This window comes from Pelmatolapia mariae, linkage group LG3_W, assembly GCF_036321145.2.
Source record: "Pelmatolapia mariae isolate MD_Pm_ZW linkage group LG3_W, Pm_UMD_F_2, whole genome shotgun sequence".
Taxonomy (NCBI): Eukaryota; Metazoa; Chordata; class Actinopteri; order Cichliformes; family Cichlidae; genus Pelmatolapia; species Pelmatolapia mariae.
In genome coordinates, this window is record NC_086229.1 from 20938394 (window position 1) to 20953031 (window position 14638).

General features: G+C 43.7%; 1 protein-coding gene across 1 annotated transcript in view; it reads right to left on the reverse strand.

Moving 5' to 3' along the window:
* LOC134621184 (uncharacterized) overlaps positions 1-14638 on the reverse strand; it is a 479207-nt gene that overhangs the window by 126279 nt on the left and 338290 nt on the right. The gene's annotated exons all lie outside the window — the stretch shown is intronic.

The following is a 14638-nucleotide window of genomic DNA, read 5'->3' on the forward strand; positions in this document are numbered from 1 at the left end:
GAAAGGAGATTGTGTCATTTTTGGAGCTACTTGAGAAAGATGGCGATTTTCCTGAGCTGAGTGACACAAATTGGCTTTGTGATTTAGCTTTTGCTGTGGACATACTGGCACACATGAATGAGCTGAACGTGAAGCTGCAAGGGAAAGACCAGTTTGTACATGAAATGTACACAAACGTCAGAGCCTTTAAAACCAAGCTGGTTTTATTCTCAAAACAAAAGTCATATAAGTTGTTCGCTCATTTTCCCACACTGGCTATACTGAAAGAGGCACCTCAACATGTGAAAAAATACAGGAAATCACTGGATGACCTCCATGAGGAATTCTGCCGTCGGTTCTCTGATTTTGGGAAAATTGAAAAGTCACTTCAGCTGGTGTCATGTCCCTTCACACAAGACCCTGAAACAGCGCCACAGGAGTTGCAGTTGGAACTGATTGATCTGCAATGTGACACTGTCTTAAAGGAGAAGTTCAACTCTCTTAAACTGGATAAGTTTTATGCATCATTAAACGCAGCCAAATTTCCAAAGATCCAGAAGATGTCACAGAGGATGCTGGTGTTGTTTGGCTCTACGTATGTATGTGAACAGACTTTCAGTGTGATGAACAACAACAAAGCATCCCACAGATCCCAGTTGAGTGATGAACACCTCAGATCTGTTCTGAGAATTGCCACAACAAATCTAACACCAGATTTTGACGCACTGACAAAAAACGGTGATCAACAACACTGTTCCCACTAAAAGTGAATGTAAGTATTAACACCATAATGCCTTCTTAATGTTTTTCTTTGATATGTATGCATCTGGTGCTGTCCTGGCCCGTTTTGTAAATTTTAAACTTCAGTGTGGCCCCTGAGCCAAAAAGTTTGCCCACCCCTGTTCTAGATTAACATGTCACTAATTAAAAGCCCTGTCATATAATGATATATTTTCCAGAGGAGTTTCATCAGTGCGAGCCTTCAAACATCAAAGCGATTTGAGCCTAAACAGAAACACATGAAAGGAAATCCTGTTCATTTATTAATCACATAAAAAGAGACCAAAGAGTCAAACTGTGAGTCACAGTCGGGGCTTAAAGTGAGCCATGTTTTTATTTGATATGTTTTTGGGACGACACCTGAACGACTGCAGGTGTCTGTAAGTTGTGTTAGCGCTACTTTAGCATCTAGCTAGCCCTGCTGAAGAGGACCTTACGGTTTAAGCTGTAGACGCCATCAGGAATGCACGAGGCATTTAGGTGCACCTCGTAAACTCAGCAATCTTCCCCCCAGAACCGTGACGGTTATTTAAACGGCTTTAAATAACCAAAACCAAATCAAAAGTTCCTGTTTGAAAATCAGCTGCTTGCATTTGAAGTCATGATCACAGAAACAAACAAACGAGTGAACACAACACGTGAAACCATCAGGAACACAACAGCAACACTTTCTCATGACTTCCACACAAACTTTCATCCTTGTTAACCAGCGACTTTTCAATGGGTCTCTGCTTCCTGTCACATATTTCTCAGGATGTGTTTCTGCATTCTGATTGGATAAAAGCTGTCATGACTCATCTTCTGCTGACCTATCAGGCATAGCAGAAGAATTAGAAGACATAGCAGTAACTGTAACTAAACAATGGACAGACTCCACAGTTCACATGTCTGAGTGACACTGACCGCACTCCTCGCTGTTCCTCTGCTCACCTCTCAGGTGGGAGGGACCAAGGAAGTGAGGAATAATGAGGGGGCGTGTCCTTCCAGCACAAACACCACCTGTGCTGAAGTGTGACAGTGTGGCTCAGCTGGGACCTGCTGTGAGCTCCTCCATCACCTCCATGTTTTCTACTGCACTGAATGTATGGCAGCAGCAGGAAACAGGCCTCCGTCACCTTCAGCCACACAGGAAGTCAATGGTCAATGGTAACTTTATTGTCCCTAACAGGAAATTGATTTGCAGTATGTCCATATAAACAAACAAACAGACAACCAAACACATCACATACACATACAAAAATAATATAATATAAGCTCTGAGAAAACAACCTAGATTTTATCATCAAAAAAGTGCAATGTGCAATGGCAACAACACTTATGGTTTAGTGTTATTAACCATGATAATAGCAGTAGGTCTCTTCGTCTTCACTGCAGGCACTTTATAACGACGACCTGATGGAAGCAGTTGAAAATCATTAAAGATGATCTGAACACAACGTGACAGAGGTTTCCTTCCTCAGCACCTGCCTGTTATAAAAGTCCACAAGCTGGACCTGAGACCTCCCTGAAATCTGACCAGCCACTTTAACCAGGTTGCTAAGTCAGGTCTTATTATTCAGGGACATATTACCGTACAAAGCAATGATACAGAAGGTTAAAACTGATTCAATAAAACTTTTATAAAAAAGAGTCATCACTTCACATGAAACATTAAAACTATGGAACGCCAGGACTGCCATAATGAATTAATTAAATACACCATTAAACAATTAATTAAAATTGGAATTAATTAATTAAATAAAAAGTTATGACACATTTAATTAATTGTTTAATGGTGTATTTAATTAACTCATTATGGCAGTCCTGGCGTTCCATAAAAATAACTCTGAACTCATTATTGATTTAAATGCAGACTCCCATTCTGCTTCTACAACATCTAATTATTGTCCACATGAACTGGACTGAATGTGATTGGTGTGAGTAGTTGGAACTGTGACATCAATGGTGTCTCTGCCTCCTCTCTTAAACACAATTAGTCTCTTTAATTCTGACTGAAACTGAAGTCAACACAACTACACATCTTTGTATAGAAAGCTCACACAGTCACTTTCACTTTAGAATGAAAGAGTAAACTGAATGAATGTGTCGGCTTTATAATGTGCATGTTTCTCACAGAGGGGACAAAAGCCACACAGGTCAGGTTTCACAGAGATACAGGATGGAGCTGAATCCCAAACTAGTTCAAAGCTCTGACATCAAGTTATGAAGAGCAACATGTTTCCTTGCTCCTCTGTCCCGGAGTGCAGTCTGTACCTCTATCCTGGAGGATCCTTGTGGCCTTTGGGACACACTCAGAATCCAGAATGACTCCACCTGAAATGAAGCTCAAAGGGAAAAAAGGCTTTGACTGAGCAGTTCAACTTCCAGTTATGCTGCTCTTTACAATACATTAGAAAAGTTCCCCTTTTTTCACTCTTCACACAAACATTTGAAATATGATTTGATAAAAACAGCCGTTGGTTTTTCAGACGATGAATTTGTAATTAAAACTATTTAACAGTTTGAAAAGATTTTCATATTTCTAAATGACACAGCTGCTCTTAAAAATGCATTTCTTCTATTAAAGATTCAGTTTTATTTACACAGCACCAAATCACAACAACGGTCGCCTCAAGGTGCTTTATATTGTAAGGTAGACCTACAATAATACATACATGAGCAGCACTTTGGCAACAGTGGGAAGGAAAAACTCCCTTTTAACAGGAGTTTGCAAAACTGCAAATCCTTTCATGAGTCTGCAGTTGTTCAGTTTGGATTTAATTCATGATTTGTTTTTATAAAATCAAATGTAAAGATGATGCCTGCTAATGGGCGAGGACGTGCTGTCTAGTGCAGCATTACTGTAGCTGCCTACATGCCTGGAAGCTCAGTTTACTGTCTGCCTTTAATCCACAGGAATCAAACGTTTCCAGGGAGATGCTGATTTACAGATGAACACAAAGCTGCGTCCAATCTGCTGATGCTGATGTAAAACCATGTCAGGTGGAGTTTCATGTGTGAGTTCAGTGTGTGGGCTGATTATGGTCTGTGGGCTGGCACGGCTTGGATGAGGAGTGAGGACATAGAAGACAATTAGAGAAGAACATGGGGGGAGCGTCACGTTTAGTTCAAATAAACGGTTGAACATTGAACAACTGAACAATGAATCATTGATGTCACACATTTGTTACTGTGGTTGGAGCTGTTTGTTGCAGGCTAACAAATATTGCTGTAAATGCACTCGTGTCTTCAGCACTCGCAGAAAGAAGGTGTGCAGATTTAGCTGCAGGCAGCCATGACGTGATGTGCATCAGACAAACTGCAATGACAGGAAATCTTGAACTTCCACTAGAAAAGGTCTCTATAAGCTGCTGGGAGGAGTTTTACCAAATGAACTCAGCAGGATGTCTCATGACTGGAATCTGCTCCAAGGTTAATAAAGATCAACTCTTTGTTTTTGCTGTTTGTGTTTCTGTAAGTGGACGAGCTGTTTGGTTTGACACAGCAGGGCTGAGCAGAAGGATCATCTGTGTGGAAAGAACATCAACACAAATATCTGCAGTTCTAAGGGCTGAAAGAAGAAAAACAATCTTTACAATCACTGACATGAAATGAGTCCATTCAACAACTTTTTGAACTCGCTGTATCAAAGGACCAAGTTGTGTGATGAAAGGCCAGCAGTGCTGTGCACTACCAAGTAAATCCATGAGCAGTGTTGCTCATATCAATACTAACACTGCTCTGTGTCACTTCTAATGGCAGTATATGTATGTATATGTAGGGGAGAGCAGTGTGTCAGCATTTATGAGATGAACCATCATCAATGTTCTGAACACATTTTAATGACACTAAATCACTGTGATGTTCACATTCTGCAATAATTAGTTAACACAATAAAAACACAGCTTTGAGCTTTTTTGGACACCTTGAATATAAATGTGCGTCTCAGTAAAACACAATGTGCTGCAGGCTACAAATAAAATAGGTGTGATAGTCACACCAAAAGCTTCAGACAGTTTTCATTGTGCATGTTTGACCTACTTTGTTTTTCCCCCAAAATATTGATGTAACACAGTCCAGTGTCTGTATAATGAACTTAGAGCATAGAAACAAAGTCTCAGTCCCATCACACTAGTATTGATCCGACACCAATACCAGCGTTGGTATCGATTGGCCACCTTTAAGGTCCAATTCATGCCTTTATTGAACAACTAATTCCTGCCTGTTCAAATGAAGTTCCTGCAGAAGCTTTAAAAGGAGCAACATTTCAGTCTGTCACACTAACACATGCTGGAGCAGCTGTTCATATTTAACATGCACATATTGTTCACAAGCAAACAAAGCGCTGCAGTTCTCCCTCTCTGTGAAGCAGCACAGTTACATGGAAAAGATAAAGCCTACAGTGGACAAGCTACTGATCTCAGATCTGTAGCTGATGACAGAGAGCACATGTGGCTGTGCATTTATTAACACTGGGAACTGTGGGAACCAGTAGAAGGAGAAGGCTGCTTGATGATATTAAGGTAAGTGTGGAAACTTCTTCACACTGAGCATTTAAAGCCTGCTCGCTGCTCATGTTGTGAGTGTGTGTGTCCTCACTCATCAGGAGTGTGTGAAGCTTTCATGTGCATCCATCTTTTCCTGCATCAGTGTGTGTGTCCTCTATGAAAAGCTTGAGAGCTCCTCAGACCGTGCACACACACACACATGAAGACCAGGCTGTGTCACAAAGTTTACACGTTTGATCCGACTGTGTGAAGAACACAACATGTGAAGCTTCAGCTTCTCTCTGTGTTTAAACACACTCACAGGCAGCCATGTGACTACCAAGCTTCAGCCAATCAGAACAAACTGGAGCAAAGTTCAACATGTTAGAAGTTAGTTTGTGCCCAGTGTGCATGTTTCATGAGTGCTGTGATAACTCTGTGTGTGCGTTTATTGAAATGGCTTTAAGATGCTTTGTGTCACTTTATTGGCAGCAGTGTTGTGACTGCACGAGCTGTGACTGAAAGGATCAGGCTGAAGGTACGAACGCCATCCGTGAGCTTCCTCTGAAGGGCGTCTGGGTGAGGCGTCCGACTGGGAGGAGACCCCGGGGCGGACCCAGGACACGTTGGAGAGATTCAGTCTGTCGACTCATCGGGGAACGACTCAGCGTCCCAGAAGAGCTGGAGGACGTGGAAAGAGGTGTGAACGTGTGTGCTGAGACCGCCGCCCCCGTGAGCCCGACCGGGACGAGCAGGTGTATGAAGAGGGGCGGGGCTTAGTGAGGCTCTCTGAGTGGATATGATTGGTGTTTTACAGCCACAGCACCCTGAGCAGCCCCGATCTGACATCATCTCTGAAAATCAATCGATCAATAATCAATCAGCGAGTTTGTTTGATTTTCACTGTGAACTTTGTTTCAAAGATGGAGGCCACGCTGCTCTCAGAGGACTGTGTGTGGTTGTGGTAAACGTGTGAGCTGCTGCTGGTTCTTCCTCACATGTTTGACATGTTTCCACCTTTTTCACAGATGTAAACGGCTCCAAAAGGCTCGAGTGGTTCTGGATTTGACAGCACGAGGACTTTATGTCTGCTTCCAAACAGAAATGAATGGTGGCAGCAGGATTTCTGTCTCTACTTGGAGTTTGATTTTGGCTGTTTGGTTTGTGTTATGGTTTCTTTCAGTCCATGTCACAGATCCAGACACTGCACATCCCGCTGACTTCACTGAGCTACATGAGTTTGCTTATTTTACTTTTGTTATAGAACATTTTTGCTAAGCTATCATATCTGGCCTCCTCCCTTTGGTCCTTCCCATGAGCTGTCAGATATCAGGATTTTTCTATAAAACCAATTCCTGTAGAAATGACATCATTACTGTGGGAATATTGTCAAATCTTCCAGCACGACTGGATTCACAGAGGAACACGAGGAGGAACTTTGTTTGCTGTGAACTCACCAGAACAGGAAACTGATGACATCCATGAGCTGCTGTAATCCTGAGAGCTGATTTCAAAAAGCGTGAAATGTCCCCGACGCTCAGACCTGACGGGTCTGTGGACTGTTTGAAGGAAGCGTGGACTGTGATGTTCTCCTCACTGAAGCAGATTCAAACTCATATGGACACAGAACACAACCATGATGTCAGCGTGACCCAGGTCTCATTGGTCAGTGACATTTCCTACTGTTTAATGGTCAGTGAACACGCCACGGTGATGTTGATGTGGGCGTGGCAGCCACACACTGCAGCTGTGGATTTTCCTCTGTGTGCTGGAACTTTGTTTCAAAGTAGTTATGATGAGTTTATAAAAATGTGTGTGAGTGAAACTGATGAGTGTAATGTGCTGTCAGAGTGAGGAGTCACTTTGAAGCTGTGTGAGTTATTGTGATCACACAAACTCCTCTGGTGAGTTGGTCTGATGCACATTCATGGTTAGTGCTGCCCTATTATACCTCAGTAACACAACTGCTGTGATGTTCACTGTCAGCCATCCTGTAACGTATGAGTGAGATTATTAGTAGATTATTAGCTCTCTGCCAGCAGATTAGAGGCTAAGCAGGCCTGAGCACTACAGCTGGCTGTGAGTACAGATGTGTAACAGCTGCATGGACACTTAAACATCATCAGATATTTGAAACCAACCGTTTCTGCCACAACAGAAAAATACATTTTCTTTGCTGGATTTGATTTGTTTCTAAATCTCTGTCAGCTCCAGATATCAGTGATCGGTCTCATTGATTACTGATAATCGTCCACATCAGTGCGTCTTTATTTTTAAGGCTGCTGATATTATGATAAAGAAGCTCAAAGACTTACTGACACACAGAGGCAGCTGTCACAGCTGTTTGAAAACCTGAGTTTGTGGAAGAACTTTGCAGAAACAAAAACACAGCTCAGTCTTGGATTCAGATTTTGACTTCAAAGCGACACTTTCATCGGGAAGTTGAAATGAGACGTGTTTAATAAACTGGCACATTTCTTTCTCCTGTTTTTACAAAGCTCTCATTTTGGTGACGTCATCAAAGAAAACACACCTTTCACTTCCCCTGATGGTTTTCGGGCTCTGACTATTTCCTGGATCCTTTTCATGGACTTAAAGTGGCCACGTTGTGTAACACGGATCCTTTCAGCTCCTTCTGGAGATGATTCCAGGAAAAAGATGGAGCTCATTGAAAAGACTCTGAGCACAAACATTAAAATCCTGTGAGAGCGAAGCCTGAACTGATTCTGCTTTTTCCTCATGAATGTTGACAGATAAGAGGAGAGATTCAGAGAGGAACCAACCAATGTGAAAGTGAGAGACAGACGGAGACAGCAAGGAAGGAAAGTGAAAGGTTTCCAGGATCAGACGAGTTCAGGTGGATTCATAAAGAGAGATCAGCAATAAAAGGAATGAAGTGTTTCCTCAGCTGGAGGCAGAACCAGCAGCTGGACTGTTTCCCCACAGCTGGACTCACAGGTGAGACACCTGCAGCTTTACTGACACCCAGTGGACGCAGCAGGAAACTGCAGCAGCTCAGACAGTAATTCAAGTGTTTATTCAGGGCTGCTGTGGCTCATTAAAAACTCTGAAATTCAAATAAATGAAGGTCTTCAAATGTTTCATATTTCCACAAAATCATTAAATGGAAGTTTTTTCAGACTGGAAGGAAAAATGAAGCCAAGAAGAATTTTTTCAGTCAGTTTTAAAGTTTCACTCGCTCAGCGTCTCTCCTCTTATCACCGCTGATCAGACACATTTATTTATTTGAAGATGCAGTTAGCGGCTGACACGCTGATGATGCTCAGTAGATCTAATCTTTGTATCTGGATTTATTTGATAGGGACAGTGTTCATGTTCATGGACATCAGGATAAAAACAGAAGATGGAAACCTGCCAGATTTGAGCTAAACTGCTCATTTCCATGTGTAGTCCCTGGGCAGGTCACATGACTCTATCCAACATACAAAGACACACAGACACACAAGAAAAGCCAGAGAAACAAAGACAAATCCAAACAATCCATCATACTGAGTTAAAGTGATCACAGGTCTGCTTTGTTGGAGATGAGCCTTCAAAGTGGAACATGTGGACTGTTCCTTTATTACTACCACTGAAGGCCACGCCCCTCTGGTCATGTGATCATGTGGTTTGTAGGAACGCTCCTCTTCCTCAGAGGATCCACCTGTGCTTCCTCTCCTCTCTCCTCCACCTGTTACAGTGAGGGAACGTCCTCCATGATGGAGGAGCTGCTGGAAAGTGCTGAGAGTTTCCTCCAGAGTGAGACCTCTGTCACAGTTCAGAGGATCTACGGCAGCAGAGACCTTCATGGACACTAAAAGTCTCAAACACACAACAACAACATCACACTGACTCCACTCTGACATCACTGATCAATAATCAAAGAACACACAGATCAAACTGATTGATCAGCCATCAGAGGAGTCGGATCAATGGAGCTGCTTCTGTTCCTGATGTCCCCTGTTTGATCCTGGACCTGAACTCTCCCTGCAGAGGAGACACAACACAGTCAGACACACACACACACACACACACACACACACACACACACACACACACACACACACACACAAAAATACAAACCTTTGACTTTGAGCTGCACTGTTTTCCTTCTGATGGTCCATATGCTCCTCATGAGTCTACACACATATCTCCCACTGTCTCTCTCTGTGGGGTATTTCAGGGTCAGACTGAGGTCTCCAGTTTTCAGCAGGTCTTCATTCATCTTCGTTCGGTCTCTGTAAACCTGGTGCTGTTCTTCAGGCTGGTCAGAGCCATTCTTATACATGTGGACCATCAGTGATGGTTCAGGTTCTTCACGTTCCCACTCCACTCTAACATCTTCAGGCAGGTTTTGTGAGGTTTTGAAGGGCAGCTGGACAGACTCCGCCCCCTCCTCCACCTCCACCTGACAGACTGAGAGGACAACAAACACAACATGAGCTGTACAAAGTGTGATTGGTGTTGACAGAGCAGCATCATGTGACTCTTGTTCTGCACTAAATGAAGCGATGGAGTGGCGCCTCCTTCAGGCAGAGAAACAGCTCATGGAGAGAAATAATTATTAGAGCAAAAACAAGAGTGGAGCTGCAAATAAGGCCGAGAGGAACGCTGCAGAAAACTGTTCATGTGTGAATTCATAACTTCATAGATTTATTTGAGCACTAAAATCAGAGCTGCTTCTATTTCTAATATGACAGCTGTACATTAGAGCTGGAACACTTTAAATGTGAGCCATAAAAACATGATACTCTACAAGTGCATTCAGCTCTGACACTGTCACATCATGAAGGAGACGTGGAAATCACTTTGTTACACAAATCAAAGTCAAATCAATTCTATTGATGGAATATTGTGTGATCAATAGACTGATCAGTTTCTAATCTGTCATCTATCAGCTGGAAATCCAGCAGTGTCAAACAGACTTGGCAGCAGATTAGGACCAAACACAAACACATTGAGACTTTTTCTCCATCAGCAGTTGCAGGTAAATTGCAGCAACAATGCGACTCAGACAGTTTCTCTATAACTGCAGGGCTTCCTGCGCTGCTGTTAGTCAGATACGGATCAACAGGTTGTGGATAGAAAGCAGATTCCTTCTTTTCTGCCAGTCTCTGTGGAGGAGCTTTGAAGGACTGTGGCACAACTGAAACGCTCATCAAGCTGTGTAGATATGATTCCTCCAAAGTTCCTGAGTGAAGTTTGGGATGTCCCTGCCCCTCGGCTGCTTCCAATAATGAACACTTGTCTGTCCTCTGGCTGTGTCCCAGAATACTTAAAGACAGCCTGTGTGCAAGCACTCATCAAAGATCCAGCCTCCATCCTTCTGACTACAACAATTACAGAGCCAGCTCAAAGTTTCCTTTTAGAGCAGAACTTTTGGAGAACACTGTCTGTCTGAAGCTTCTTGAAGCGTTACGTCCATGCTAGAACTCCACTTTGACTCTGACTGTGGATCCTGCTGAAGCTTCTCCAAATAGTGGAGAAATGAAGACCTCCACAAGATCAGCAGACCCAGCTCAACAATGTCTGCAGGTGCTAACAGGTCAATCTTTGAAACGCTGAATGTTCCCAGTTTCCTGCTGTGAAACTAGAAGTGATGACTATTATTGTAACAGCACTACAGCTGGAACTGCTGACAGGGCTGGAGATGAACTGGATTCTGACTTCAGTCACAGTTTTGGCTTTCAGTCGTCATCAAAACACTTTGTTTCATTCATGTTGCTCTGAAGCTTTCCTTTCTTCTCATTGACGTGTTATGAACCAATCACAGCCCTTTCCTTTACAGCGCTCTGCTTTCACCCCTCCCTAAAAGCCCAAATTCACTCTCAGTTTAGTTCAGCTGGAGCCAAGATGACACAGAGAGCCTTTGGTCCATGAGATCTATCTAGGAGACATCAGTAACATCAGGTTTGTGTGAGCCGTCCTGTAGAACGCTTACATACAGCTGCTTCTGTCTCTGATCTCTGAGTATCTCTCAGCTTCAGCTGGGACTCCACCCAGGTGTTGGTTGGTTGTTGGCACAGGTGTAGAGCTGCTGCAGTGACTCACAGCTGCTTTCATCCAGTTTAAATTCAATGGTGACTTTAAGCGTGTTTCATGTATGAAAGCCAATAAAGACAGAATGAGTGGTCAGAGGTGTCATAATGAGATTCATGGTCAGATTTACTAACAGTTCAAAAGCTGCTGTCTGAATTTACTAAAGAGCTGCAGGTCAGTCTGGGACTGAAACACGAGGAGCAAACTGGTGCCATGCTGCAGTCACAAACATGAGCTGATGGCTGATCTACCAGCAACGTGCTGCTTTCTATACAAACATGCAGCCAATCATGACTCTGTCAGAGCAGCCAATCAGAGGAAAGCAGCAGATGAGGGAGTGTGAGGCAGAGAGTGATGGAGCAACCAGAATAATCCACAGGAAGCTCAGGTTTCACTGATGAGTTTCTCTGTGGAAACAGTTCAGATCAATGAGAGGAGGCTGAAGGAGGATCAATATGTTTGTGATATCAGGGAGAACTCTGCTGATAGAAGCTGCTGGGACTGTGTGAGGTCCTGAGGACTGAGACTCAGGTGGAGCTCAGGATTGATCAGAGGAGAGCTGCATGATTACAAAGTGAACTGTGAGGATCAGCTGACTGTACATGAACATGATTTAGCATCAGATCTGATCAGTTACACACTCTGATAACATCTCCCCCTCTCTGTGCAAATACATGAACACTGCTAGAAGCAACAATCACAACCACATCAGGATCAATCACATTTTGATTGCTTTTTGTGTTCCATTGAGAACAATCTGCAGTAAAGTGTGCGTCACAGACCTGATTTATTTCAACACTTTACTCCAAACTTTGAAAGTGAAACTCCTACAAACACATATGAAATAATCCAGCCACAGAAACTGTCCACAGCTTTCAGTCTCCACATTTACTGTGAACCTCTGCAGGAAACCCTGACAGCAGCTTTTTAGCTCCAAAGCAGGTTTAGCTCTGGTGCAGAGTGTTAGTGACTCTGCCCGTGGACACAGTTATTTCTGCAGGTGACCTTGTTACAGGTGGATTTGGAGGAGATTCCCTTTCAGAGCACTCAAAGCTTTGTGGCAGGGAGTTTACTGCAGACTGCAGCATGTTTAATACCAAGCATGATGTGAGCCTGATGTGGCTGATAGCTGCTTCTAGCAGTCTTCATGTATGTGCAATGAGAGGGGAGATGTTATCAGGCCCAGTTGCTGATTGGACGTCTCAAAGCTGTGAGCGCAGTGCTGAAACTTTGGCTCTGTCCTGTAGCTCTTCACTCAGTCCTCACCCTGAGTGTTTAGAGCCCAGCCCCACATATTCCTGCTCCTCAGGAATTCTGGGATTTGGAGGAAACGCAGCTAACCTGACCTGAAGCTAACACGGAGGTCAAGGGGGAGGAGCCACAATACAAGCTGCATCCAGCCAATGGGTGCACTGTTGAGCCTGAGGGTCACATGTTTAGTCCCATTTGTAGAAATGTGTCCATAATGAAGACAAATGCAGTCACACAGCTCTGCAACAGCACAAATCACTTTGATGGAGTTTGTTTGTGCTGCTCTCAGATCTGTACAACACTGACATGTGTGTCAACATGCTGCAGACTCACAAAGATGTGCCGTGTTAGCTTCATGTGTCCATCTGACACTATATTATAGTGACTTGAAGAAATCCCTGCAGCATCACATGCAGAACAAACAGAGGCCACGTGTGGCACAGTTCCTGTAACGGGATGAATCCGTGGATGTGTCGGGATCTGACGCTGAATCATGTTGCTGTTCTTTTCCACATGGTACAGGTCAGCTGTTCCACACAGATTTCAGCTTTCTAGAAGAGTTAGTCTGGAATAAAGCAGCTCTCCTCTGGACCAATCCTGCCTCCAGCTGAGCCGTCACACACACACATTCACACACAGTCCCAGCAGTTTGTAGCACAGCAGTGATCCTTCTATCAGAAACATGCTGCTTCTCCTTCATCCTCCTCTCATTGATCTGAATCAGCTGTTTTCACAGAGAAACGCTGCACAAATCCTTCACTCCACTATTTCTGTCAGCAGATGACTCGCTCTATCATGGCTGCTGCTCCTTTTTCACTCATTTGTGCTTTGAATCAAATCTGTTTCTCATCATCACCATGAACAGGCTGCTCATCAATCAGCACATTAGCTGTAGATCAGCTGCACACTGATGAAGATGCTCAGACAGACGGGCACACAGAGGACTTTATGATCTGTTCTTAAATTCAGTCCAACATGGATCATTTCAGAGTCCAATCATCTCTGGAAACTTGTGCTTACATGGCACACGGTGCGCTGGGCTACTTCAACAAATAGCACTACACCTCTGGTTGTCAGCTTCATCTCTCCATCGCTCTCCCCGTGGCTACAGTACAAGTGAGCTGACACATCCATCAGTGGAGACTGTGGGCCAGTAAGGAGCAGCAGCTGCCTGCAACATGGGCTTTACATTGAAAACAGCCACAAGTCTGGGCCTAACCACGCCTTTGGACTTCTTCTTCATTTCCATGAGATTTACATTTCAGGGAGTTCCCCTGGAAAAAGAGCCATTTTGAAAGCTGTTTGCTGACTTCATCAATAATCTGCTTCAATCATCCAGATGAGAATCCTGAGAATGGAGCAGCCCTGATAGCAGCTCATAGGATCACAGTGTTTTTCATTCAGCTGATTGATTTCACAGGTTAGGAGGTGAACAATCTAACTGTGCTCCTCCTTCCACCTTTGGACCACTCATTTAGTGACAGCCAGGATTTGACAATCAGCTGTGACACAGGAAAACATGAGGTGGGAAACTCTGGAGAAGATTTGCTTTTCTCTACAGGGGAGGCTCGCACATCTAATCTGCTCACAATCACTCAACTCACTTCAACAACATGCTGACTCAGTCATTTCTGCACGTTTCCTCATGTTACAGCCCTGACTTCAGTTCAGCTGAGGAGGAGATGAGGGAGGAGAGAGCAGTGGTGGAGGAGGCAGATAAGGAAGAAGAGGAGGAGAAGATCCAAAGAGGAGGCAGGGGGAGAGGCTCAGGAACAGTTAGGATCAGAGACGTTGAGCCATCATGGACTCCCACTCCTTCCATCCAGCCCTGTGTGGATCAGCAGCTCCAAAATGTCTGCTCACTCATGTTCTTACTGTCTGTGCTCTTCTTTCATTTCACTCATTATATATGAACTGCTCCTAAATCACACTGGATATGGATTTTCTGTCCATCCACACCAATTCTCTTCATTCTCACCTGATTGTTTGGATGCTCTTTGATAGCACATTGAAAATCCTCACAGTGACTTCTATTGCCACACTGACTGGACAAATACAAAGTTGAAGGCTTCATGTGTTTGGCACCAATAATACTTTGGTAGGTCTGAATTGTGTTTTGAACC